Source organism: Meles meles, chromosome 5, assembly GCF_922984935.1.
Source record: "Meles meles chromosome 5, mMelMel3.1 paternal haplotype, whole genome shotgun sequence".
Taxonomy (NCBI): Eukaryota; Metazoa; Chordata; class Mammalia; order Carnivora; family Mustelidae; genus Meles; species Meles meles.
Window position 1 is genome coordinate 17,228,909 of NC_060070.1, and position 23,199 is coordinate 17,252,107.

General features: G+C 43.0%; 1 protein-coding gene across 1 annotated transcript in view; it reads right to left on the bottom strand.

Moving 5' to 3' along the window:
- The window catches only part of DSE (dermatan sulfate epimerase), an 87,159-nt gene extending 65,970 nt beyond the window's left edge, over positions 1 to 21,189 (bottom strand). The window contains exon 1 of the mRNA XM_046006722.1: positions 20,807 to 21,189. The gene's annotated coding sequence lies outside the window, so the exon portion shown is untranslated. The remainder of the gene's footprint in view (positions 1 to 20,806) is intronic.
- Between the last annotated feature and the right edge of the window lie 2,010 nt (positions 21,190 to 23,199).

Consider the following 23,199-nt stretch of genomic DNA (forward strand, 5'->3'; position numbering starts at 1 on the left):
AACTAAAACCCTCCTCCCCCAACATACATAGAACCAGAACATCAGTGCCTTCGTTGACGAGAAATACAACTATCAAGCAGATTAGGAAATATTTTCTGGCTTCATCAGAAAACCACACAGGTAGTGAAATTATTTGACAATTGCCAGGAGAGGGGCCCTGGGCTTGGGGCAACTCAACCAGTCAAGAGCACCGCCATGACTTGCTTGAAAGGAGGTTGCGCTGTCAGCGTCTGTCACAGATGCCCCTGGGATATCACTAAAAACAAAAATTTTTAAATTGAATTGTAATGATATTTAGGAAAGAGCAAAATGTACATACCCCACAGCTCCTGCCACCACCCCCCGCCGATTTTAGCTCAAGAGTACATGTTCCTGTTTGCCCAAGCCAATGGAGAGGCCCAGTAGCCAGCTATCTGATTAGGACAGCTAAAGACTTCCCACACTAGAACTGGATGTGCCCGCATCCATGAGGGGCTAACCATGTCTGCAAACCAGACAACAGAATGCCCCTGACCTTGGAGCCTCCTCCCTGGAAAACGTACAGGCGCTAGAGAAGTTAGCAACTGCCACTCCACTGAAAACCAAGTTCCCTCATCTTCAGGCCTCCAGTCAGGTTTCAGGCGAACTCTGACGCCCTGAGAGGACTAACATATACCTTAACAGAGCTGCACGTTTCTTTCTCTCATCTATTTTAGGATTTAACTCTCAGAGAAATCTATTTCTAAGTCTTCGAGAACCATCTTGCTGTGGTCTCACACATACTACACTGTTTCCACATATTTTTTTTTAAGATTTTTTATTTATTTGATAGAGAGAGATCACAAGTAGATAGAGAGGCAGGCAGAGAGAGAGAGGGAAGCAGGCCCCTGCTGAGCAGAAAGCCTGATGCGGGACTCGATCCCAGGACCCCGAGATCATGACCTGAGCCGAAGGCAGCGGTTTAACCCACTGAGCCACCCAGGCGCCCCTGTTTCCACATATTTTTAAAGTTCTCCTTACTTTTTCTATTTCAATTTTATTAAATGTATAATTAGGATCCTTTTCTTGAAAAATAATTTTACCTCAATATCAAAATAAAACCTTTTATGTCCTTGGTAAATTTCTGTAGTGAAATGAATCTAACATTATTCTTACATACATCAAATCCTAAGAAAACACATGGTTTTGGTACTACACAATCATTTGCTAAAATTATATTCCCTGATGTGAAAAGCCTGTAGACTCAGCCAAAAAAGAATATTTTAAAAACCATGGGCTCTTAATCAAAATGAAAAGTTCCTTTTACTGAGGGTTTATTGTTTTCCTTATTTAGGGTGAAATGAAATATATCTCCCCAAAAAGTCATTTCCAAAACAAAATCCACAATATGAAATTATAGCATATGGAACCCCCAAGAATTTACACACACTACTGAGGGAGTAATTACAACCTTGAACCCACACAGCAAAACCACACTGCGTATAATAATGGTACTCACCACCTTCACACTCAACATTGGAGAAACTTTAAGTCAGGTTTGTACGTTAAGTGCAGCTCTGTGCAGTCCAAGACCATTTCTATATTGTTCCTGGGAAAGTTTTTTGTGAAAATGACACACTTTCTGACAATGTAATCTGAAGCTCACTTCTTTCTAGACCAACAATGAACACTATATAACTTCTTTCTATGAGAAGAATGGTTAACCTAAATTATGTTTAAAATGAAGGCTCCATCTCCCGTTCACCAGAGGACTACTTGATTAAGTAATTTAGTGCCTATCAAACTGAAGGCATCATTTCGTGGTAGAGCTCTGCCTGGTGTGCATTACTACAAAACTAAGAACCATTAAGATCCAGCTTTGGGGGAGCCTGTCTCGCTTAGTCAGTAGAGCATGCGACTCTTGACCTTGAGATCACGAGCTCAAGCCCCATGTTGGGCATAGACTTATTTAAAAAAAAAAATAAATGAAGGTATTACCTAAAAAAAAAAATTAGATCCACTTGTTGAGAGTGTGGCTGTCTTATAGAAAATAGGAAGGAAGTAAAATCTGTACTTTCATGGAGGCAAAGAGAAAGCAGGGTAGAGGTGAGGAGGAGAAGCTACAAAATCACTGAGGAGATCAATGAAGCAGCTCATTTTACCTATAAAAAGTCTAAATGAGAAAAATGAAATGGTTGGTTATACTTTCTAAGCTCTAAGTAAATACTAGTTTACAGTCTAACAATTGAACACCTTCTAATTGGTACCTCTTTATTACAATTTTAATTGATCTTCTTAATGATGGTATTAGAATAAAATATGCTCAAGTATTTTCAAAATTTTTTTATTCTGGGGGCACCTGGGTGGCTCAGTCAGTGAAGTGTCTGCCTTTGGCTCAGGTCATGATCTCAGGGTCTTACGATCAAGTCCCACACTGGGCTCCCTGCTCAGCAGGGACTCTGCTTCTCCCTCTCCCTCTGTGTTCTCTCTCTCTCTCTCCCTTGCTCTCTCTCAGGTAAGTAAGTAAAATCTTAATTAAAAAAAAAATTCGGGGCGCCTGGGTGGCTCAGTGGGTTAGGCCGCTGCCTTCGGCTCAGGTCAGGATCTCAGGGTCCTGGGATCGAGTCCCGCATCGGGCTCTCTGCTCAGCAGCGAGCCTGCTTCCCTCTTTCTCTCTCTGCCTGCCTCTCTGTCTACTTGTGATCTCTCTCTGTCAAATAAATAAATAAAATCTTAAAAAAAAAAAAAATTCTTGGGGGTGCCTGGGTGGCTCAGTTCTTTAAGCATCTGCCTTCAGCTCAGGTCATGATCCTGGAGTCTTGGGATTGAGTCCCACATCCTGCATCTGGCTCCCTGCTCAGCAGACAGCCTGCTTCTCCCTCTCCCTTTCTCCTCTCCCTGGCTTATGCTCTCTGTCAAATAAATAAAATATTTTAAAATAATAAATAAATAAATAAATAAAATGGTCAAGAAATTTTTTATTCTGATATTATTTTCAGGTAATATAATGTTGAATATAATTAAGTGTATTTCTTTTTGGTATTCCAAAGCTTTTAAAAAGTAGTAATTTTTTTAAAAGAGTTTTAAAATTTATTTGTCAGAGAGAGAGCAAGAGCAGGAGCACAAGCAAAGGGAGCTGCAGGCAGAGAGAGAAGCAGAATTTCTGTTGAGCAAGGAGCCTGATATGGAACGCCAGCCCAGGGTCCTAGGATCATGACTTGAGCTGAAGGTAGATGCTTTACCAAGTGAGCCACTCAAGTGTCCCTAAAAAAGTAGTAATTTATGCACATTAAGTTTTCCAATGCATTGTTTTCCAGAACTGAAAGATCAATTTCTCATCCATGTTGGGGTAGGAGTTTCTTGTAATATTAATTAATTAATTCAGCTATGTATTGAGCAGCTATTAAATCCAGGAACCCTGCTAGGCATAGTGATAAAAAGTAAACAAGAAAAATTATGCTCTGCTCTTAACAATTATAAGATAAAAATCTAAGAAAATGATGTTTCTGAGGGTTTGTTTTTTTTTAAGGATTTATTTATTTGAGAGAGGACACACGTTCATGGGAACACGAGCAGGGAGAGGAGCAGAGGAAGGGGCAGAGGGAGAGAATCCCAAGCAGACTCCCCATCAGGTGCGGAGCCCCACACCGGTCAATCCCAAGCCCTAAGATCACAAGCTGAGCTAAAATCAAGGGTCAGCCACTCAATCGACTGAGCCATCCACATGCCCCTGAGTTGGTTCTTTTTAAACTGCAGAACTTGTATTACTCTGACAATAAAAATGATCAGGAATTCTCCCTTAGTCTAACGTAATTTATTTAACAGACTATAGCTGGCCCTATAAGAAAATTAACAATCTTTTTTTTCCCCCTCAAAATTCTTCTAAACAGTAAGTAACCACAAATTCTCTGGAAGGTTCTACAAAACCAGCTATGGCTTTCTCAGCAATAGCTTTAACCATGAAAACACTTTTCTGGTATTACTGGCTAAAAATATAAAGCATAGAAAAGAAGATTAAGAGAATGAAGCTAGTGGCTAAATATAACTTCATATAATTTCAAACAACAGTTAAACAAAACCATAAATAATCATGAAAACTAAAGCACAACTTTTCTTTCTGCCATAGATCGACAAGGGCAGACGGGTGACGTGGCTAAGCGAGCTCACAGGGGGATCAGAGTGGCTTTCGTTTACCTCTCTGTGACTTTAGACAGGCCAACTATCGAAACCCAGTCCCTCATTTGCAATGAAGATGAAAATAGTATTCATCTCATAGAACGTTGGGAGATTAAATGAGGTAACACTTACACAGCACTTAACACCTTCTGGTTAAGACTTCCCCCAAAATGCTAGTCATCACTGTTCACCTCAGAACATGATTAGTGGCTGTGGCCACAGGCTGGAGCCAGACTTCCAAGGTCTAAAATCCCAGTGCCACCACAGCCTTAGCTGGGTGCCTGTTTTCCCTTAAGTAGACTGGATAAAATAATACCTTCCTTATAGGGTTTCTGGGCTCTTCAATTTGCTGATACACCTAAAACATTAAAAGGGCGTCTAGGACTTAGAAGGTGTTCAGTAAGTACTAGCAGTCATCCTCTTCTCAGCGAAACCAAGGTCAGTCCAATGGAGAGGAAGTGTGCCATGACACCAGGCGGAAGCGCTCACTAAACTATCACACGCAGAAAGTTATTTTTCAAATAGGTACAATGCATTGTGTGTTCAGAACCTTGCAGAGTCATCGGGACCCTAAAAATATCAAATGATTTTCACAGATATAAAGTATCTGCAGTCAAGAGGTTTCTCCTTCTTCCTTCTCAACAGCATATTTATAACTTTCAGGCTACGTATTCCAAGTAACTCAACACATCTGAAAAAGAAAAGGAGTCTTCAATCTAAAACTATTTCGTCATCAACCAATATTTACAGAGAGAGATAAAATTTTCTGATATACCATAATGACACATATGTGTTTATAGTCAGAAAAACATCCTACAGGGGCGCCTGAGTGGCTTCCAGCCTTCAGCTGGAGTCATGATCCCAGGTCCTGGGATGGAGCCCCATATCAGGCTCCCTGCTCAGCAGGAAGCCTGCTTCTCCCTCGCCCACTCCCCCTGCTTGTGTTCCCTCTCTCCCCTGTCTCTGTCAAATAAATAAATAAAACCTTTAAAAGAAAAAAAAAAAGAAAATCATCGTACATACAGAAACACCAGTCTTGACAAAATTTAAAAGATGAAAAAAACCACTTTGAACCTAAATGTAACTTCAAAAAATCTGATGTTTGATTGAAGTACTTTTTCTACTTCCCCTAAAAGGCAATACACATTAACTTTCAGTTGGTAATGTAACTCCTAGAATTTGTAGATAAAACTACCTGTAATTCTATAACCAACTCTCCCCCCTTTAATTTTTCTTTCTTACCAGTTGTGATAGTTAATTTTATATGTCAACTTGACGAGCTATCGGCACCCAGATATATGCTAAACTTTTCTTCTAGGTGTGTCTTCAGGAAGTGGTTTCCAGAAGAGGCTAGCATTTGAATCAGCAGACTAAATAAAAGTAAAGGAGATTGTTCTCTTTGATGTGGGTGAGCCTTATTCAACCCACTGAGGGTCTGAACAGAACAAAAGATAGAGGGTGAATTCATTCTTATTCATGCGTACTCACTCTCCACACTCTGCCTGTCTGCCCAACAGAGCTGGGCCATCAGCCTTCTGCCCTTGGACTGGTGTTACACCGACACCTTTCCTGGGCTCCAGCCTGCAGAGCACAGATCAGAGGAATACTCCGCCTCCAGACTAGAATGAACCAAATCCTCTGCTGAAGGTCAACTTGAAGTCTCCCTTTCCTCCTTTCCACCTCTTTCCTGATTTTAGTCAACACAGGTCCTTGTAGGTCAGATCCCCTGCTCCTCTAGCCCAGTATCTGCAAACCTCCAAGTAATGAGCCATGACATCAATTATAGATTATCAAGCTATGTACCGTAAAACACTTAACCTCTCATTTGTAATCTACTCAGAGTCACTCATTTATGAATTTAGCTAAATCTATGTATACTTGGGGTACATCCTGATATCATTCTCCTCCAGGATCTGGTCCTATAGGGTTAGCCTCTGATAATGACTCTAGGCTAACCACCCTATGCAGGAAATGGCAGGCCCACTACTCAAACCCTGCAAAATTTCTAAGAAAGGCCTGTACTATTCTACCAGATTCAAGTTTGTTTGTGTATCTGCGGCCTCAGGCCGGGTAGTACCAGCATGACCAGATGGTTTATACTAACAGTGTGACTGATGACAAACTCCTATCTTCGCTCTGAGGGGCTAGACTCGGAATAGCTGAAGTCAGTCATGTGGGTGCTGCATGTCTACGCAAATGGAGCCCAGCAAAAGCCCTGGAAACCAAGGTTGGGGTGAACTCCCCTGGCTGGCAACACTTGGCACATGTTGTTGCATACTGTGACCAGGAGTGCCATTCCACAAAGAGAGGAGACCGGAAGCCTGTGCCTGGTTTCTCCGGAACTCTGCCCCATGTACCTTTTCCCTTTGCTGATTTTTTTTTTTTAAAGATTATTTATTTATTTATTTGACAGAGAGAGAGATCACAAGTCGGCAGAGAGGCAGGCAGAGAGAGAGGGAAGCAGATTCCCTGCTGACCAGAGAGCCCAACATGGGACTCGATTCCAGGACCCTGATATCATGACCTGAGCCGAAGGTAGAGGCTTAACCCACTGAGCCACCCAGGCACCCCCCTTTGCTGATTTTAATCTGTATCCTTGGCTGTGTCAAACCATATTTATTCATGATTAAAACACCTTTTTGTGAGTGGCTTCTAGTGGATCACTGGGTCTGGTAGTGGTCTTGGGGAGTCCCCTCCCCAGTCTTCTTTTTAGTCCAGTCATCTAAATTCTTATTAGAAGTGCGAGTCTTGCCATACAATTAGCCCCATTAGAAAGTACTGGGATACTATTCACCAAATCTTTTTTTTCGTGCTCAACTTTTGCTATTTTTCTAGGATTTATCCCCAGAAAAATGATTCTGTCCAAGGATCCTGCTGTTGAAGCAAAGGACAGAGCAAAATATACAGTACGAGACTTAGAGAAGGTCTCAAAGTTCTAGGTATTATCCAAAAAAAATGAAACACACAGTTATTAGGCAAAAGGCTTAAAAGAATTTCATGGGAAAGTAATTTGCTGGCATTAAACCTACAATTCCAGCTTATTCAATCAAAATAAAAATTTCATGTATTGGATGAGTGTATATATACATTCATGAGTATGTATACGGAGTATATTTTGGAGAGTGATGCTTTTCTCTCTATAATGAAGCTCTTTTTCATTCCTTATTTATATTCAAGCATTCTTCCATTTTTCCAGTCTTCAAATATTCACCAATGACAACATTTAACTTTTTTGCTGCCTTTAACATTCTCAAACATTTTTATATGCACTTTTTTCAATTCTCATTTTTGTCTCACAGATCATAGTTCCTTGGCACCAGAATCCCTGAGTACTTTCCAAACGTCCTCTTATGAATCATAATCAAAACTCAGAATACCACAGCTTTGGTTTGTAAAACAATGATACATACATGTAATTAACTGAAAGACACAGGCACTGTCTTCTCAGGGCTTGCCCATTTCAGTTACTGGCAATCAACCCTGCTAGCGGTTGAGGTCCAAACTCCCCCTCCTTTCCTTACCCACTCTGTCTACATGTCTAAACCATCAGTCAATTCTGTCGACTCCACCCTCAAAATACATCCAGAATCCAGACGCTTTCACCACTGCCATAACGCCTAAGCCATGCCATGTCTTGCCGGAATTACTGCAAAAGGTTCCAAACTAGTCTGCCTGCCTTCACACTCACCTCCCAATGGCCATTCTCAACACAGGAGCTGGAGCCATCCTTGTTCAATTACAATTCAGGTTATGTCACTGTTCTGTTTAAAATCCTTCAGTCGGGTGCCTGGGTGGCTCCGCTGGTTAAGCAGCTGCTTTTAGCTCAGGTCATGATCCCAAGGTCCTGGGATTGAGTCCCACTTCTCCGTCTCCTGCTCCCTCTGCTTATGCTTGCCTGCTCTCACTCTCTCTCTCTCTCTCTGTCAAATAAATAAAATCTTTAAAATAAATAAAGTAAAATAAAATAAAATAAAATATCCTTCAGTAGCTTCCCATCATTCAGAGCAAGAACCAAAGTGCTTACAATTACTCTTAAGGTACTACATGGCCTGCCCGTGTTGCCTTTCTGCTTTCTTGACCTCCAACTCTCTCTTTCCCCATTCTAGCCATGTGGCCTCCCTGCTCTCCTTGTATTCATGGGGCGTGCTCCCTCCTCCGCACCCCTCCTCAGTGCTTGTGTTCTTTCTGCCGAGAATGTGAACCCCCAGACACCTACATGGCTTGCTCTCTTGCTTCCTTTAAGTTTTTGTTCAAATGTGACTTCCCCAGCGAGGCTGGCTGTGACCATGTTATTTAAATCAATCATCGCCATTCCCTAACTCCCTTCCAGATTTTACTTTTCTTCATAATACTTACAACCTTCTAATCTACTACATAATTTATTATCTCTTTTGTCTGCCTGGCTGCCCCTTCTAGAAAGCAAGCTCCATGAGGGCACGTTGCTTTCTGCTGTATCCCCAACACCTAGAACAGTACCCAACACTTAATAAACATGCAGAGTTTATTTACTGAATGGATTCACTAATGTGTCAAGATGTTAACCTTTAAAAACTCAGAGATAACTATACACATAATTATATAACTAATTACTATAGTTACATAAAAAGAAGCAATAAAACCTCTGTGTACCAAGACAAACCATTTGGAGGTAAAATGGACTACAATGTTTGATCCTTTCAAGGTTACACTTTAATGACAGCTGCCACCATACCCACTGCCTTCCCAACCCTCCCTCAGGCACAAAGCTCTCACCGTATCTGCCCCAGGCTGAGGGGGCTTGCTGTGCCCCCCAAGTCTTGCCACATCCTTGTTAATGTGCCTGGCTCACCTCAGATCACACTCCATGTCCTGAGTATCCCATTCTGTTTCCCACAGTCCATAGATGGTTTTCATGGGTTTTTCTCCAGATCTTTCTCTAAAGGCCACCACAAAACTTTCAGCCCATTTCACACTGGATTAGACATTCCGCCACTTCTCCCATCTCCTCCTGCCCAGACCAGCCAGGCCTCTCTTTCTGCTGGATGGTTGGTTGTCTGGCGCTAAGACATTTATTAAAGTTGTTCTGTTTCGAAATTTAGAGTGATTCATGTCCTCACTTTTAACTGTATTCCCAAAGATTATTATTTAATGGTTTGGTATAAGGGCTTTATTAGTGCTATTTGTAAATTAAAAAAAAAATTTCCTGGACTGATAACATGTCTTTTAGTTAGAGAATTCAAAAGAATTCGGATGCTTTCTAATGAATGATTTTTCGTACACCTATTCTACTCCTATTATTTGTGCTAAATATCTTATTATGGTGAGTTTTTATAGATCTGTAAAGGAAACAATCTAAGGAAAAGCTTTACTAGACTGCTGAAAACTATGATCACCGTGCAGAACCAAAGAGTAACTCTTGGCCACAGATCCACAGGCCAAAAAAAAGTGTCCTGACAAAAACACCCTAAGTCAGAGCTTGAAACATGGCCAGATATTTACTGTTTGTGTCTGTATGTCCAAGGTCATGCATGCTTCACTGGATGTCTTGGTGAATCAACTGTCTCTATGTAGCACTGTCTTTAGCATCCTACTCTGGGAATGTTAGCCTGTTCTCCGCATCTCCTAATCTAGGCATACACTTCTCATCTCCACCTACCCATCTCACCCAACCTCTGCTCACAACCAGATTCCACCTACCTATTTCTTTTGGTCAAACCTGATGGCATTCTCTTCGTGGAGCTGGATGCTGGAGAAAACTCCTTTTGTGCTAAGCTTATTTTCTAACTTTCTTCTCATGTATTGTCCTAAATGAATGTGGAGGTAAGAGGACCACCTGTCAGGCAATTCCTGAGTTAAATGAGGCAGGGGACCAGGTGTCACTTAGGCTCCTTCCAAATGAAAGATTTTATAAAGAAACTTTGATTCTTTCAGTGATACCTGATGCTCTGCTGTGCTCTCTGGGAGGCCACACCTCATTCTTCCCAACCCACAAGGGAGGAAGAGCAAGACTTTTTGATTCCTGGGGCCACCCACTCTCAGTAACTCTCCTGGTACTTTGCCACTTGAAATCCCCACTTGTGGATGCATTCTTTTTAGCCATCACAGGCAATTTCTATTGCTTGGGGATATTTCTAATGTCCTCAGTGACTTAGAAACCTCAATCGTATTTGCCCATTCCACCTCGATTCCAATAATAAACCTGAAAAGCCTCAACTTCTATCTGACCTCAGCATATTGACCCGCTTACTTCAATCGACTCTTCAGTAAAACCCTTACTGTTGATACTTTGGATTTTTAACTCTTTCCAAAAGTATTCAATTCTTCCTTTATCACCTATACTATGGACAGTGATTTATCATCCAAATTTATAGAGAAGACTGAAATTATCCACTGCAAGTATAATATCCCCAAACTTCTCTGAATACCTTTATCTCCAATCCCCAAATGGAAAGAAGCAAAAGACTGCTATTCTGGAAAAAAGAAAGAAATGCAAAAGATCCCTTCAGGAGACAGGGATACACCGATATCCCAGGGTTCTCCGTGACATGTCCATCCTGGCAGCCGTTCAGGGACTGGTGCAGGTCCAGGCAAAGATAGAAGAACCAAGGTGAGCTCATTAACTGTTTCTCATACAGACCTACAGATTCCTCCCCTTCCCCACAATCCTTCTGGCACACCGTGGTCATAGTGTGGTAGACTCAAAAGATCTGACTTGGAGTCTGTTACATGTTGAACGGTGTCTCGTAAAAGTTCATCATGTAGAAGTCCGAATCACCCACATCTCAGAATGTGACCTTATTTAGAAGCAGGGTTGTTGCAGATATAATTAATAAAGAAAAACTCATATTGGAGTAGGATGGGTCCCTAATCCAATATGGTATGTTTCTAAAAAGAGGACATTCGGAGACAAAGAGACACACAGGGAGAATGCCATGGGATGATGAAGGTAGAGATCAGGATGAAGTATTGCCAAGCCTAGGAATGCCAAAGCTTGCCAGACACCACTGGAAGCTAGCAGAGAGGCATGGAATAGACTCCTTCATGGCCTTAGAAGGAACCAACCCCATCCAAGCCTTATCCTGGACTTCTAGCCTCTAGAATTGTGGACTTCTAACCTCGAGAACTATTTAAGCCACACAGTTAGAGGCACTTTGCTACAGCGGCTCTAGCAAACACAGTCCTAGCTCTAAATTTTCTCATTTCTAAAGCAGAGATCGTAATTCTTATTGCTATAAACGATAAATATATATAGCGCTTACCAAATGCCAGGAACTGTGTTAAGGACTTCACGTGGATTAACTCATTTAATCTTCACCAGGCCCATAATGTAGATATTAATATCATCCCCTTTTTACAGATGAAGAAACTGAGGCATTGGTGGATTGACTAAGTTACCCAAGGTCACAGACGGTGAAGAGCCGAGAGAGAAAGCCTCTATTTCTCACAATAAATAAATTTCTCATCCAAGAGCTTCCGCAATCTTACACTTGCCTGAGATTTCAGGAACAATGCCAGTCAAGAAGATGCTTACACCATCTTATAAGATGGCAAAAGCAATGAAATTTTCACCCAAACCACTAAAATAAAACAAAGGATGTTTGCCTGAGAACGACAAACTAGCTGGGGTGGAGAAAGATGGACTGGGGAGGTGGTGCCTGACCTGGGCCTAAAAAGGGGTCCCTAAAAATGTTTATAGCTTTACATGCATTTAGTAATATATGCATTTAGTACTAGTTTCATGCATACCGAGTTACTTGAAGGTGTATGTTATCTTCTTCTCTCATATTTACAGTTTTAGTGCTCTCTGGATTGGAGGTGAATCTTACCCACTGGGCTAGAAGGGGTGTGCGAGGCGGGGGTCTTGGTCTGTTTCCTATAGTGGCATGCACAGCTGGTTACATGCAATCAGACCTTCCAGAAATACTCGGGGAAAACAGTGAAGGAACAGCTCCAGAATGAAGGAAAGAAAGGAGAGAGAATGTTTCAGGAGAGAAGTGAATTCCCACGGTTTTCCCAAGTTCTCCTCAACCTAGTAGCCACTCCCTTTCTGCTTCCCGGGCCTTGGCTCAGCGGCCCTGCTTGCGATGGTTTTTTTCCTTCCCCTTTCTGGCATAAAGTCTTCTGAGGCCCAGTTCATTCTCCCCTCCTAGCTGGGTGTTCTCTGCCCGGGGAATCCTACGATCTCCTCCTTCCTGCAATTCTACTGCATGCATTCGGGTCTGGCCCTCACTTCGTTGTTCTCATGAAGTTTCATACTCGGTTATCCTTCTCCCACCAGATTTTATAGTTCCCCAAGGCTGGAAACCATGTCATATTTATTTTGTATGCTTTCCCTCTTCACCTCCACACAGACGTCCCTTCAAACAGAAGTACCTGGCAAATACTTGCTGAATGACTAAATCCTTTCAGTATTTCTATCACTGAAGTATAATGTTCTTTCATCTAACTCTCCAGGTTCAAAAGTACATTGGAAAAAGTTATATACCAAAGCATTCATTCCCAAGTAACACAGATTTATCTTTTCTAAAACTTGCAATCACTGAACCAAACTTCAGTGGCTTCACCAACAAGAAAAAAAAGGTGTAAGCACACAAAGAAGGATCTGTTACGAAACCGCCCTAACACTGCTAACTCAATTCACCTTCTTTAGGCATAGGATTTATCATTTTATGGCAATTTAGTAATATAAATACAACACACATTTCTTCCCCAAGAAGTGATATTGAATGTGATCCAACTTAACCTGAAACTTGCAAGATGAAATTCAACAACTAGAAATGAAATTGAATTTGTAAAGTTGCCAAGTTCTTGCAGCAGATACTCAAAATATTATTTGTTAATTTGAATTTAATACAGAATAATTCTATGCAAGTCCCAGTAAGTCTAAAAATTTTAATGGTGAGAACCTTAGAACCATAATACAGCACATGGTTAACTTGTGATAAATCCAATCTGAACAATGTTTGTTTCCTTAGAAGAAAGGGCGGAGCTTAAAATTTTTAAATGTTCAGGGCGCCTGGGTGGCTCAGTGGGTTGAGCCTCTGCCTTCAGCTCAGGTCATGATCTCAGGGTCCTGGAATTGAGCCCCACATCGGGCTCTCTGCTCAGCAGGGAGTCTGTTCCCCCCCCACCCCGCTTGCCTCTCTGCCTACTTGTGGTCTCTGTCTGTCAAATAAATAAATAAAATCTTTATAAAAAACTTTTTTAAATTCATTTAGTTAAGTTATCTCTATACCCACTGTGGGGCCCGAACTCAAGACTCTGAGATCAAGAGTCACTGGTTCTTCCAGCTAGCCGGCCAGGTACCCTAACAATTCTTATTTTGCTCTCTACTGGGTTCTGAGTAGAACTGATATAGCCTCTAACTTATGGAAGATTTAAGGTAAAGATAAAGGAGGTCAAGAAGAAATTAAGCTTACCACCAAAGGGGCCAGCAAAAGACACTCTTACCTAAGATAAGTCTGCAGGTTTTTTAGCGCCTCCAAGAATCAAGGTTTCCTTTGAGAAAGGTAATTGTGAAAACATTTCAAAACTGCTTTAAAACCATGTACTGTAAAACTAAGTTGAAACACCTAACGCCAATAGCCTAAGACACTGACTTTGCTAGGTTCTCCTACTTGTGCTCTGCTAACACACTACTTGAACCTCAGGCACTGGCTGAGAGTGGTTTTTCCAACACTTTGTGTTGTATCGAAATGACCCTGCTTTTAAGAGAGTTACACCTCAAGTACTGCCTAATTTTAATATTGAGAAAAAACCAAAACCACCGGCCTGAAAACCTCAGTTCTCTTGGAGATTCTGTTTGCTTAAACAAAAATGAAACAAAGTTCACTTTCCATTTTCATAAATACCATTACTAATTTTTAACCATAAATACTGCTATAAGAAGTTTGGTAAATGAGACAAGTTTCCAGACTCTTTCTGACATAGGCAACCTCTGTGTTTTGACCACGTGACTGACGAATGCCCCATATGCTCCTGTGGCCACTACTGCCGGTCTAGTTATGCTATAAAAGACGGAGCAGAAAAACGTAAAAGATATTACTGAAAAGTCCAAATGGAATACTATAGACTGGTGCCAAAACCTTTTTTTTTTTTAATATTTTATTTATTTGACAGAGAGAAATCACAACTAGGCAGAGAGGCAGGCAGAGAGAGAGGAGGAAGCAGGCTCCCTGCGGAGCAGAGAGCCCGATGTGGGGCTTGATCCCAGGACCCTGGGATCATGATCTGAGCCGAAGGCAGAGGCTTTAACCCACTGAGCCACCCAGGCGCCCCCCCAAAACCTTTTTTTAAGGTTTTCTAGAATAAAAAAAAAAAGTGGAGAAAAGCAACCTTGGGGGAGAAAATATTAAGTATAGAGAAGAGGAATTTTCAGGTATTATGTGTACCTGAACGAAAGGTTAAAGGACTTTTACACGTAATCAGTATTTAGTCTGTGAGCAAATATTTTGTTCTAATAACAAAAATGATAAATAGAAACCATAAAAGTAACTTGAGTTTCAAACACTAAAACTGACCATTTCTTCTATATTCATATAATTAAATCCTTTTTAATTCCCAAGATTTTCATATCCAGATGAGCTGACGTCATAAAATCAGAACTGGAGAAGCCAGATGCTAACATCCCTCCAGGACGGCCTCACTTAAACCTTTCTAAACACAGAAGAACTCCAAGGCCTCCATCAGAAAGCCATTCTAAAGGTTAAAACATTCAGAAAAACTTCCCTGAATTTAGCATAAATCCCTCTTGATGCTTGCTGTAAGTCTATTTCCTCTACTTTTTCTTCAGGGACGATGGAAAACAGCTGCTCAACATTCCCTTTCAGGCTACTTTTTCCTTCCTGCCAGGCCCATTCCCCCCCAGGGGAGAAGTGTAAACACTGCAGGTGATTCCAAAATGCAGCTGGCCCAAGCCTGATTATCCACAAGGTTGGGGAGTCTGGCCCCATTTGCACTTCCTAGAATGCTATCAGTAATCAGCCAAGGCCCCAAGAAGAGTTCTTCACCAGAATTTGTGGAATTCTAGAAATCCATGATTTCCAGTGTAACCTCAGTAGTAGGCTCAGCTAAAACCGTGCTGCTTCAACAAGAATGACAGGCAGAGCTGTAGAGAGGGTTAAGCAGGGCTGTCGGGCGGCCAGGCCATCTTCCCTGCTCCTCTACCTCGCCTGTCAGGCTGTTGAGTGCACCTTGGCATGCGAACACTTTTAAACTACTTGGTGATTTTTATCACACAATTCTTGAGTTTCTTGCCACTGACGCAACTTTCTGGAAGCAAACTAACTTTAGCAATGCAATAACCCGTTCCCTGCCTCACTCTAAGGAAGTCTTCTAAATGCAAGCGTCCATCTGTCCATCTGTGACATCTGGAAATCAGTAATTCCTGCTAGCGTCACGACATGTGCAGAATACTTCCTACATTATACACTGAAACGTATATAACCAGCCTAAGCGTGTTACCTCCCACTTCATGAATTGCGAACAAATAATCCCATTTTTCCTGCACTAGCCATGAGGCTCCAACAGTAAAGCCAGTATATGGCCTGTGTACTTCATCAATAAAAATATTATAGACCCACAAGTTTGGTAAGCCCATTTCCTTAACAAATTCCTTTTAAGAGTTATGAAATGCTGATTCAGCTTTGGTGTGGTAGAACATCTGCACGCATCAAGTGCATATGGCTTAGTAGCTAAGTTTGTTACACTCGAGAAAAATGCAGAAGCCTTGATTTAATCAACAATACAAATTTACAACTCTAAGGCATCTGTGTATGCCATGAATATTTCAATCGGAAAGATTTCAATGACAGCTCTTTAACTGATTGTGGACCTATCTGATTTCTACTAAAAGAGCAATGTATGCTAATTTAAACACACACGGAAGTTTATTATGATTATCCTTTTTTTTTTTCATATTAATTGGGGAGAATAGAGGCAATATTAATTCCATAAAGAATACCAAAAATTTTTTTTTGGCATGCAGAAATATATGCTCAGTCGCAAACTCTCTCTGACCCTGTCTAGGACAAAGCAGATGGGCACAGATAACCAACGATGTGTATGTCACGTACAAGCCATGGAGAGTTAATGGCATATATGTCTTCTGTTATATTTTTAAAAACAGGACCATACTTATCTCACAACTATAACCATTCCCAAATATAAAATGTCAAAACAAACCACACTTATTATCAGTATGTTTATAGCTTCCAGATATTACTAAAGAGGCAAATTCGGTTCTTTCAGGAATTGTTTACTAAAATTTGATGACAACACTTACCAAGTTCATGTTTGTGGACTATCCCAAAGGAGTTGAAACATCTAGAAGGAAATCCAGTGGTAATCTCGATACACACTAAAAATTCATAGTGTTCTCCTGAATGAAGGACTCAACAAACTACCCCATTCAAGAAATAAACAGATGGCCTCAACAGTCTTTTCTTCTCTTGCCAAGTGAAAATCATTCCCTTTTCTTCTCTGTGATCTCCAACAGGCTCTGCAAAGGCTCACTCTGCCTCCTGCAGGTTTATACTCTTCTGAGCGTCTGAAAGAGGATCTGGATTCCACACCCTCAACAGGCTGGAGCTTGCCTGGAGAGGCAGAAGCAAGCCACACAACTGGTAAAGTACCCCAAGACCTTAAGGCAGCTAATGAGAACTGAGCCATGAGCCTAGGACTCTGCAGGAATTTGGGAATTAGAAGAGGCCCCACAATGGAATCCTTACAAAGCCTAGAGTGGAAAAAGAGGGAGCTGTGGGAAGAGGGTGTGCAAACAGCCAGTTTACAGAAGTCTAGGAAGCACATAAGCACTGGATGGAGCTAACAGTCCCTGGTCAGTAGTGAGTAGTAAAAGGGATAATACACAACATCTGTAGGAAGATGAAATATAAGAGTCTTTCATCACATGAACTTGAAGTCATGAAGGAGAAAAGTAGACTCAAAAGTACAACATAGGTTCACCCCATATTTAAGGTAGGCCACTAATTATTTGTAAAATGACAGACAAGTCTCTTACCTCCACAGTATTTGCATTTCCACACCCCTAAAATGAGGATAAGACACTTGCTCTGTATCACTCTCCATTTCCATAGGCTAAAAATATGAAAATACTAGGTATGAAAAAAAACTTCACAGTACTAGGCAATTTCAAAATGCAAGTATTCATGGAGCCATATGATCTATCAGGGACTTTTCCTTCCCTTCAATTGTCTAAACATATGAATTTGTGAGCAAGAGTTTATTAAACCTAATGGCACTTCTTTACCCCACCCGTAACACTTTCTACTAGTTTAAATCTTTTCTGTGACACTTCTCCACCAACATCTAACCAAACCACTTTTCTGTGTGTGACCAGAAGTTCTGAAACACTAAGCGTAGACAGATCAGAACACGGGACTAAGTTTATTCACTAACAGAAAGATTTTAAGATTTTTTTTTAATTTTTTAAGGTTTTATTTATTTATTTGACAGAGAGAGACATAGCAAGAGAGGGGAACACAGGCAGGGGGAGTGGGAGAGGGAAAAGCAGGCTTCCCACCTAGCAGGGAGTCCCACTCAGGGCTCGATTCCAGGACCCCGGGATCAATATCCAAGCCAAAGGCAGATGCCCAATGACTGAGCCACCCAGGTGCCCCAGAAAGATTTTCTTTAAAGAACAAATATTTCAATTAAAAATATTATCCCCTTAATGCAGAGTTTAATTTTTTTTAAGATTTTATTTATTTGACAGAGAACACAAGCAGGGGGAGCAAGATAGGGAAAAGCAGGCTCCCCGCTGAGCGGGGAGCCCAATTCCAGGCTCAGTCCCAGGAACTTGGAATCATGACCTGAGCCGAAGGCAGCAGTTTAATGGACTGAGCCACCCAGACGCCCCCAGAGTTTAATTTTTTAAAGGGATTTCCTATTAGAATCGGGCATTAGTGTTGGCAACACTTTGAAATTCATTCATCCCTAATTATCACTGTCACCAGATGGACGCATGGATCAGTGCCTCAGGAATCTGGGATTTTAATATCCAGTTCCTATTCGGCCACTAACTCATCCAAAGAATTGCATGGGAAAACATTTTCTCTTTCTGGTACTCTGGGCTTATACACTTGCCTAACTCCCATGTTGGGCACTGATTCTACGTTTAGAGAATTTCATTGTGTCATCCAAACATCTGCAGGCTAACTGGGTGACCGTCAGTTAGAGGACGATAGTGTAATTCCAAGATGAAGAACCCCTCAGGCATCAGTAACAAGAACTGTCCTGTCCTCTGCTTGGACACATTCTTTCAGAAGGCTGTTGCCCATCGAACCTTATCGAGTCCCTCATCCACTCCTTCAGAATAATAAAGGTCAAGCCCCTCTCGGTAAATGAAATACCAATATCCACTATGTTGCTGAAGTTCCCTCTACCACGGGCTCCTCACTCCAAGGCCTGTCACAAACACAATCCAGGACAATAACACTACTTCTCTTTTTTGAAGGGGCAGGAGGCTGAAAAACGATAAGAATACTTACTATATTTTAGTAAATCTATACATATATTATGTATATATACTACATGACATATATGTATATTAAATTATATTTTATGATATATTAATATAGTAATATGATATATTAAAACCCAAGTTTAAATATTTTATCCTTATTCCTTTCAAACCATTTGCTGCAATCATAATACTGAATGGGAATAACGTAATTTCTTTCACACAACACAGTGTGAATCTGAGGCAGTACAAATAAATACCAAAATAATCTATCACGAAGAACATGAAAATATGTATAAGTACTTTATTACATAATTGCAGAATGCACTTTCACCTATAATCATAAAACACTTTTTCAGAGATTAAATAATCTTTAAAACGAAGCACTGGGGAAGGCAGGACATCTGCAAAGTTAAGAACTTTATGGATGATCACCACGTCCCCTCCAGGCAGCAGTGCGAGATTAACTGGACTAGCCAGACCACAGATCTCACTGCAAACATGTATTAGCTAATTAGTGAACTAATTTTATAAATACTAAAGTTGATACTCACACAAATGTTAGTCACTATAATGGTCCTGACCTCATGTGGCCAGCCTAGCTGATTTCCTACCGGTGTCTTCTCACATGAGGCCCCTAAGCTCAGAGATGACTGTACTATAAGTAGTTATTAACCTGAATGTTAAAAAAAAAAAAAAAAAGTAAAAATGGCCTACTTCGCAGGCCACTGTCCTTATTAACCAAAAATTGATGAAACTGACTGGCATGATATGCCAATCAATGGAAAATGACACTTCCCAGGCTCAAACTCTCAGGTGCTTCTTTGTTTCCTCCCATCCCACCTTGACAACGCCAGGAGAACTAGGGCAGTTTCTTACAGACCTCTGCATATCTCCTCAGTTACCAGCACTGTCTTGCATTTTTTCCTGTACCCACACAGAGGGGTCAGTAGATGATGGAGGCATTAAATTTCACCCTTTCTCATTTTTACTGAAATACATCTAACCTACACACTTCAGAAAAGGACTTGGGCCCATATGGTGACCTTAAAAGAAAAAAGTTAACACATGACAAATATTTAGATCATCCCATAGTCTATTCTTCCAAGGTCACTACATTTTTGTGATCCCATTTTGGTAGTACTGTCTGAATATTCTACCAAATATGGCACATACATCGTTTCAGAAGTTATCAGGTATTGAGAAAAATTTTAAAAAGCTGAAGAAAATGGAATTCCTGAAAGATTAAATTCTGTCAAAAATACTGAAAAGCCTGTTTTGAAAAACCTTCTAAGTGAGAACGTCGATTCTCAAATTTACTGTCTCATTAACCAGGTCGAACGAAAGAAAATTTGAAGCACTTTATTACACGAAGATCCCTAGAAACTCAAAGTGTCGTTTCCCGACCGAAGGAATTCCAGGTAAATGCGGCTCCTGCGTTTAAGCAGCGGGTTTGGTTTCAAGCTTCGGTGGCAGCCAGCCTAAGCGGAGGCTGCCGCCTCAAATGAGCGATGAAAACGAGAAAGTTCCCGGGTCACAAACTTAGCTCAGATTCCAGCCGCGACAGATCTCGAGCCCATGTGGCATTGCTTACAGAGCTTCCCAGCCTGTGAGTCAAGCGTCCCACCACCACCACCAGGAGCTGCCTGCGCGAGAGCTTTACCCACAAGCTCTCCGGGCGTCGGCGGAGCCAAGCGGCGCTGGAATCCGGCATCTGGGGAGGCTCGGGACGGGCTTCCCCCGCTTCCGCGGCCGCACGGAAGGGCTGCCCGCGCACCGAGGGGTCCGCACGCACGGCCATCACCACCCCCTCCCCAACTAGCGGGGCACGCAGGGGAAGAAGGGCGCGAGGCTGTGCCGGCCGACCCGTCAGAGGGGAGCGGGAGCCCCGCGGGCGGGCCGGGGAACCTCGGCGCCGATAGCGGTGTCCGGGACCTCACGGTGCGCCGAGTCCGCGCCGGGCGCTCCAGGGGTAGGAAGGGGCTAGGAGCTGCCCTGACCCAGCAAGCCCAGGGCTCGGGCTCCACGCCTCGCGCGCCCTCCAGCAGCCCAGGCGCGCCGGGCCCGGGCGAGCAGCCCGCAGCGCTCCGCGCCCTGAAGGGGACGTGGCTCTCCTTCTGCCGCTGGCGCCCGGGGACCCGCCCGAGACCCCGGAAGAAAGTTGCGCCGCGCGGGGCCCAGAAGGGAGCCCGCCGCGCGCGCCCCTCCGCTTACCGCTCCTCGCCGCGGCTTCGTCCTCTCGGGCGTCGTCTCCCCAGCTTCGGCCCAGGCTTCGGAGCCCCCTCCCGGCCCCCTCACTCCAGGGCGCCCGGGCCCCCGGCGCCCTCAGAGCCGAGCCCTCAGCGCGCCCGCCGCGCCTAGGGTGCCGGTGGGCGCCGCGCCACGGGATGCGCCGCTGCAGCCTCGGGCGGCGCTACTGCGAGCTGGGCGGGAGGGCGGGCGGGTGGGTGTGGGGTGTGGGCGAAGGGGGAGGAGGGCGGGACGCGGCCGGCGCTGAGGCTCGGTGGAGGGAGGAGGAAACCGCAACGTCACCAGAGCCCGGGAGGCGAGAGCGGGGAGGGGGAAACGGGGACCCCCCATCCACGCCGGACCCCGACCTCCGTCCCGCCCCGCCTTCTCCCCGCCTCCTCTCGGGGGACTCCCGGCTCCGCGCTGCGTTCGGCCTTCCCCTCCACGCACCCCTGCTTTGCCAGGCCTCTTGGGCTCCGAGTCGCTTTAGTTTCCAAGTGACCCACACGGTTCGGGTTCGACTCCGAAGATACTTTTGGAGGCCCGGGGGAAGGAGCTGATGCTTCCGCACAGTCTGGGGAAGGAAATCGAGGAAACCTTGCCCCCGGGGCTGTTGCCCACTCCCCTCCCCTTCTCCACAATCGTTACTCCTCCTTTTTTCCTGCGTTCGATTTTACTCTCAGAAAGAAGGGAGGAAATCACCTACTTAGAAGCAGTTCTCCCCTTAACTGCACTGACGAGATCACTAAATCCTAAATCACTGAACCCTGCAAACTCAACCGATTTTAAATCATCAAAGGTAAAGGGATCTGGGACAGAGCATTTGATGTTCTCGGCTTTCAAAAGGAAATTTCTTTTACCTTACCTCCTAGGCCCGTGTAGGGAGGAGGGTGAGGGAGGAGGAGGAAGAGGAGAGAGACCTCTGATCCCTCAAAGTTTTTCAGGTGGAGGATTTGCAACCTTAGTAGTCACAACCTCTTTGGAGAAGTTTCCTCCCTTTTCTTAAAGCAGCCACTGCAGGCAGCCTGGTCCATCCTGACTCCAGGAAGGTGTCCTATATGACCAGGCCATCACCTGAGGCCTGACTTTTTGCCTCTCTCCGTGTTGGCCTGTAATCAAACCTGCCAGAGCTAGGGGTAAGAAAGTGGCAAATGTTTACCCATTCATTAGAATCGGAGGTGTTTTACCAGATAGCAGTTTTTCCTCATTTTGCTTCAAAGTGCTTTGCTGGGTTCTAAAAGGCCACCTCCATCCATTTCCCCTGTCCTCAGAGGTTCTCAAGAACTTCCACGTTATAGGAGAAGAATAAATGAAACAAGATGGGATTGGGAGGGAGACAAACCATAAATGACTCTTAATCTCACAAAACAAACTGGGGGTTGCTGGGGGGAGGTGGGATTGGGAGAGGGGGAGCGGGCTATGGACATTGGGGAGGGGAGGCGAACCATAAGAGACTATGGACTCTGAAAAACAACCTGAGGGTTTTGAAGGGTCAGGGGTGGGAGGTTGGGGCAACCTGAGGGTTTTGAAGGGTCAGGGGTGGGAGGTTAGGGGAACAGGTGGTGGGTAATGGGGAGGGCACGTTTCGCATGGAGCACTGGGTGTTGTGCAAAAAGAATGAATACTGTTACGCTGAAAAAATAAATAAAATGAAAAGAACTTCCTCGTTAGGCCACATTAGGAAAAAAATGTGGATGTCTACTTTTATGATTCTCCTTTCCAAAAAAAAAAAAAAGCGCTTGAAGAGAGATTCCTTACAAACAGTTAAACAGGAAGTGATTTCATTAAATTTTTTAAAATGTTCACTCAGGTAAACCACTGATTTGCATAAATTTCCCGAAGTTTTAAAAGTGACCTGTGGAGCAGAGGAGAAAGGGCTCTCTAATTTAGAATCGGCTTTAATCTGGTTTAAATCCTTATTTGCGATTTATTACTAGAGGCCTTGGAAAACTAACTGCAGTGTCTCAGTTTCCTTATCAGTAATGTAGAGATACAGTACCTCGGCTGAATGGTTGTACAAGAAAAATAGCTAATATTTGAGAGTTACTACATGCCGGACACTGTGCTAAGGGATTTACACATATTAATTCAATTAGAGAGGATTAATTATGAAAGTGCCTGGCTGTAGAAAGAAAGTAATCCAGAAGTGTTCATTTCCATTGATCTTCTCGAATTTGGAAGACACCTTAGAAAAAGCATCTGGTTTGATTTATTTAACTTCTCAACAAGTAGTCATCTAGGTCAGCGATTTTCCAACCTAGAACAGTAAATCAGCAGAGGGACTTTGATAAAATACTTTCAATGACGACCCCACACCAGACCAATAAATCAGAATCTCTAGGGCTAGAATCTAAGCAGCAGCCTTTAAAATCTCTTCC